The sequence below is a fragment of the Notamacropus eugenii genome, chromosome X (assembly GCF_028372415.1).
Source record: "Notamacropus eugenii isolate mMacEug1 chromosome X, mMacEug1.pri_v2, whole genome shotgun sequence".
Classification (NCBI taxonomy): Eukaryota; Metazoa; Chordata; class Mammalia; order Diprotodontia; family Macropodidae; genus Notamacropus; species Notamacropus eugenii.
In genome coordinates this window covers 21,095,882-21,101,881 of record NC_092879.1, presented here as the reverse complement: position 1 = coordinate 21,101,881, position 6,000 = coordinate 21,095,882, and the positions used below count along the sequence as shown (strand labels likewise).

The 6,000-nt window shown below is 40.2% G+C and overlaps 1 long non-coding RNA gene across 1 annotated transcript in view; it reads left to right on the top strand.

Annotated features, from left to right (window-relative positions):
• The first annotated feature begins 4,403 nt into the window (after positions 1-4,403).
• LOC140516076 (uncharacterized) overlaps positions 4,404-6,000 on the top strand; it is a 48,687-nt gene continuing 47,090 nt past the window's right edge. Inside the window, exon 1 of the long non-coding RNA XR_011971281.1 lies at positions 4,404-4,953. This is a non-coding gene — a long non-coding RNA (uncharacterized lncRNA). The remainder of the gene's footprint in view (positions 4,954-6,000) is intronic.

The following is a 6,000-nucleotide window of genomic DNA, read 5'->3' as shown; positions in this document are numbered from 1 at the left end:
AGTGCAATTTTCTTGGAGGGAGCTAACTTATGTAATATTTTTGTATTAATGGAAAAGTCAACTTCATTCAAAGTCTGTTACTATTGTGGAAATAACACCTGTTAATGCTGTGTGTCATGTGATACAAACATGTTTTATTACAAACAACTTATCGATATGCACTGTTTTAGAATTAATTACTTACAGATCTTCCCAAGTCTTTTATGATCACTGGAGTAAAAGTCAGTATCTTATAAGTAAATTCATTTGTATTGAACTCAAGGGTAGGGAACTTTTATCTGCAAAAGTGTTGTTACTTATATTCACATGTATAGAGAGTCAGATCCTCAATAGCATTTGATTCTCCTGAAGGAATTGGAATCACACTGGAAACTTTTGAGGAAATAGCAAGATCAGATAATCCTGTAATCATGGGCTATTGGTTTCTTTCTTTGCTTTCCTGTTTTCTGACATCACTTTTAATGCTCCTTCTATTTGAGCCCTGCATATTAAACTAACTTGTGAGATTTCTGTCTCCTAGACTATTGACTGTCCACCTGCAGATGGTCATGCAACAAGGATACCTGTTCCACAGTCTCCTCATTCCCTGGACACTGCTTCAGCATCATTTTATTCCCTTCCCCACCCCAACTCAGGCAGGGACAGCTCCTTTTTTTCCTCTCCCAAAAGCATTTGGGTGGATTGTGAGGCAGACTGAGAAGCAAACAGGAGGCAGGATGTGAGATGTGGGTTAAGATGTAGGGTGTGATTAGCCAGAAAAATGATCAATGTATTGAAGTCCCTCACTATGGACACTTCCCTGTGTGCTTTCTAGCTATGCTGTGTTCTGGGTCCCACTTGAACCACTTCTGTTCCTAGCCCACCTATTCCTGGGTCTAATGCCTTAATTCACATAGTGAACTCTGTGGGGTGGGGTGGTATACATGATTGCTCAGTGTGTCACCATCATTCCCAGGATCCTAGCTTACTCCTCATTACTCTTCCCCTATTCCCTGAAAACCCTGAATGGAATTTATCCTTTGAGTACCTGAAGGATACTACAGGCAGCCTCTTGGATGCAAGACATCCATTCCAGCCTGATATCTCCCCCTACCTCCTCTTGGGGGTCGTGGTTTCTCTTCTTTCCCCTACTGTGACCCCATTATTGGTCATTTTACTCGCTCTTATATGTGGTCTGTGCTCTGCAGATATTCCACTTTTAACTCTTAGGATACCAACCCCTGCCCTTGATGTCCGAGAGCTTCTTTCCACCCTTGACTCAGGAGGCATGGCATTGTGCATCCCCATGCTGACTACCCCTCCTCAACCTATTCTCGGACCCTGAAATGGACTCTTCACCCCTGTTCAGCAAGAAGCAGCTATTGAAGAAAATGACCTTCAGCACTTTTCTGAAAAATTTCTTCTGTCTAGTGGTTGAGTGGGGAAATGATGAGGATACAAATAGGGCCCTAAGGCAAAGAGTTGCTTTTCCAGTATTTTGTGAAACCCTGTAGCTTATCCTGTAATTTTAAGGTGTCCTAAAGTCCTTTCCCCCTTATCTTGAACCTGTGCCAAAAGAATTGCCTTTGTTTCCCTTATCCTGTATTCCCCCAGTCCTTTTATTTTTAACCTATATTCTGCTGCTCTGTCCTTAAATCCTTAAACCATAAAGAATTCCCTTTGTCTCCCTCATCCAGTCATCCTGTTCTGTCTTTAATCTTTAACCTCGATAAAAACCTCTAGAAACTTATGAAATCTCTATATAAGCATAACTCCCCCAAATATTGGGGTCTCCCTTAGCTTTCTTGCTAAGAGACCCTTACTGCTTTTGCATCAATAAAGCTCCCAGTGACTACAGAGAAGGTGTAAGTGGTGGATTCTTTCACACTTGAACCAGCTCTACCAACTCTAGCCCTCAGCAATACAAACGTAGACAGAAATCTCATCTGTATGAACTCTTTTCTGACCTGAACCTTTTTCACATGTTGCAGTATTCTTTGTGGTCAGTAGATGTCAATGAAAGACTGTGCTAGTTTTGTCAATGGAAACAAACAAAAAAAATCAATAAATATTTATTAAGCACCTCCTATGCGCAAAGTACCAGGGTAAGTGCTGAGAATCCAAACCAAATAATCAAAAAACCTCTGCCCTTCAGGAGATCAATTTTTATTGGTGGAGGCACCATATATACATATAAATGTATATAAAAGAGAAATAAAATTCAAATTCAGTGAAACAGAAAAGCTCTCTCTAACATTTAGGGTGTGGTGCTCTAGAAAGGCTTCAAGTAGAAAGAAGTGGCATGTTAGCTGAGGTTTGAAGGAAAATAGGGATTCTAAGAGGCAGAGGTAAGAATAGATTGAATTCCAGGCAACTGTAAGAACCTTTGTAAAAGCTTATAGAAATGCAATGAAATATCCTGTATGAAAAATAGTAACAAGGTAAATATGCCTGGATTTTATAATACCCAAAGTGAAATAATATATGATAACATTAGACAGGTAAGTTTTAGTTTGTCTCCAATGGTATTAAATGACAGAATTGTTAGAATTAGATCCTAGATGTACCAATGGAATTTTTTGAGCATGGGATTATCATAAATTAATGAATATTTTAAAATAAATAGACAAATACACAAAATACAAATCTCACCAATAAACAAAAGCAAATCAGAACCATGTAGCAGCAATATATGTGGGGTCCCAATCCCACATAAGTAAATATACAAAGATATAAAAGAAACATAAATCTCACAAATCAACATGAGGAAATCAAGATGATGAAGCAAGACTATCCCTTTGTCATCCCTTTGTGTGGAGGATGGAGACAAGAATGGAATGAATGACTGGAGGCAAAGAATCCAGTTAGGGGATTTGCAATAGACAAGTGGCAGTGATGTGGCTATGTAAGTGGAGAGAAAGAAATGCCTGTCAGAGATATTGTTCAGGCAGTCATTCTAAAACTTAACAACTGATTGGACACGAGAACTGAGGAAGAGTGAGGACCATGGTAGAAATAGATAGATTATGGAGATATTTTCTGGCATAAACCTTTCAAGATGTTGCAGAATCCCTTTTAGAAACCAGACTTCAACAAGACTGTGATATTTGCCCCAATGGCAATGAAACGGCCAAGAACCAAAGAGTTGATCTATTGATAAACACATACATATTTATGGCAATGATTAAAATTTCAGTCTGAGTAGTGATAACTTAGAATCTGGCAATTAAATCAGGATTGATTTATTATTTTGTTGATTAGACTTAGGAAAATGATGAAGTTAATAATAAAAATTAAAATTAAAAATGTATTTTGCATACATTTTTCAGATAGCTAGACTTTAAACATTCACCAGGACACCAGAAAAGAGACAGACAGACAGACACACACACACACATACATACACACACACAGAGAGAGAGAGAGAGTGAGAGAGATTGGATTTATGGCATTTATTCAGTGCAAACTCTGTTCCATGTGTTGTGCTAATGCTGAATTTAGAAATATAAACACAAAAAACCAGTCCCTTTCCTAAGGTAACTTTCTTCTGATGAGAGAACCCAACTCTGCGGAACTTAAAAAACTTAGGGTTTGACCTCATAATTCTATTCTAGGAAATGATTTTAAATGTTTTCAATTACTTTTTTACAGAATAACAATCATTAAAGTAATAATGAACATTTATGTAGCTCTTTAAGGTTTAAAAAGTGCTTTATTTCTGTTGTCCTCTCTGAGCCCCACAATAATCCTGGGAGGTTGGGACGTTCCTTATCGCTGATTTAAAGATGAGAAAATGGAGACAAAGAGCAAGTAACAAAGAAACTTGATTTGGATGGGGCCACAGAATATGAAATGGGAGAGACCTTATGTAACAGAACTTGGGAGAAGGTCAGAGCTTGAGAACATATTGTTTTAACCAAAGGGACCTTAGAACACAAAATGGCAGCTCCAGGAATAGCCTTAGAGGGAAGTGTGGTGAGTGAAATGACACTGAAACATAGTATCCTCCAGGGCAAGGTATCATTTTTAATAACAGTGGTGTATCCTGCAAGCAAAACAGTTGTCCTGGAACCTTGGCAAGAAGCCAGGAACGTCAGCATAATCAAAGACCAGGAGTAAGTCTTTGAAAACTAAGTGTGTCTAGATTAACACTGTAGATTGAGAAAGGAAGGAACCTGACCCAGTTTTGATTCCCAGGCCAAATCAATTGCAGAGGACTGACCAGACATCACTGCAGCCTCTGATTTTTTTCGTAAATCTCCCCCCTTGGAGATTCCAGAGCTTTCTTTAGGGACTTTTGCATATTATGCAAAACAATTTATCAGGTGAGACTCAGGCTGTGTGGTACTTAATCCTTCCCACCTGCAGCTAATTATTCTCTTGGACTTAGTACCCTATATAAACCCAGTTCCCAGCCCCCTCCTGGGGGTACCTCAGCACTTCCTGTGTGGCATCTCCAGGTTAAGAATTTTTCGGCTCCTCCCTATCACTTTATTGGACAAGACTAATCTTCATGGGATTGGTCTGCAGCTGGGGAAAGTGGGTTGGTCTTCAGATGTGGCTGATTATTCCCTTTTCTCACACTTAAGGAATGCTATTTGCTTTATGAGTCCCAGCTGCCTGTGGTAATCTTGGCTATAAAAAGGCCATCTCAATCAGGTTTCTTGGCCCCACCCCATTTGACTTCTTTCTTGGAGTTTCTCCTAACTTGGATGAGGAAAAGCCAGAATCAGAGAGTTGTCCCTCAGGGAAGACTGAGGCCAAGCTGGTTAATGAGCAGATGACTTGGGAGCTGGATCATGCCCTTCAAAAAGTGTCTGGTGAACTAGACTGAAAAAAGTGGAGGCTGACCAAATAGGGAAAAGGATGGATTTCACATTAATATGACACGGCATAATATTAGCTTTCCTCGAGAGAATGTCAGAACTGGGAAGAAAGAATATCAGAACCAGGAGAGCCCTTACAACATAGAAGGTGAGAATGCAAAGAATTCCGAAAGACATCCACATTTCCCCCTAAAATCAACTATGTTAATTTTAACGTATTAGTACCGTGCTGTGCTCTCTCTCCTATTCTGCCCCACCCTCAGACCCCACGCATCTCAGAGCTCCTTGGCTTCACTACACCCCCCCCAAAAAAAACCCCTTCCAAGTGAAAGCAGAAAAGACTTGGGAGAGACCACCACCACCATAGCCAGATAGAAAACTTGGCTCAAGACCTCTGGAGCCAAGGGATCTTTGACCTTGAATTTTTGTCTTCCTTCCCTCAGGTACCATGTATCCATTTCCATATTACCCCCTCTCCTTCTCCCCGCCATCTTCTCTTCTTTGTGTCTATGTCTACCCTACCTCCCAGGTCCCACCCCTTATCTCTCAGGATAGGCCCTCAAGTGGCTGGTCCTGGCCCATTCCTCCCCCTGCTTTTGCTTCTCTGTCCCCAGCTCCCACAAATCCTTGAACCCTGTGCCCCACCTCCCTCCACAGTTCCTGGGCCCAGTTTCTGCTTCTTTTTCTGTCTCTCTTCCCCTGGTCCTGAGGGTAAATTCAGAATGGTCCACCTCCGTAAAGAGAGAACTGTGTATATATAATAAGAAACATTAAATACTTCAAGAGTGGCAAAGTGTTTGACAAATATCTCTTTTTATCTTGTAGCCTGCTGAGATATGTGCTATTATCATCACTTTATACTTGAGGAAACTGAGGCAAAGGGAGATTAAGTGGCTTGCCCAGGGCCACACACCTAGTAAATCTGAGGTCCATTTAAATTTAGGTCTTTCTGACTGCAGATCAAGGGCTCTAAGCCCCATGCCCCCTACCTATCTATCTTGAGACCTGACAGGATTTTTAGAACACACAAAACTATAGACAGCAAGTAATTGTAAAAAAAAAAAAAAAAACATTTTCTCTATCCAGTGGGTCAAAGTCAGGGCAGGGAAAGGATAATTTAGAAAACATCTTTTCAAAAATACTTATAAATGACCTTTACTTCAATAAAACTTATATCAGCCCTTTGTTGATCTTC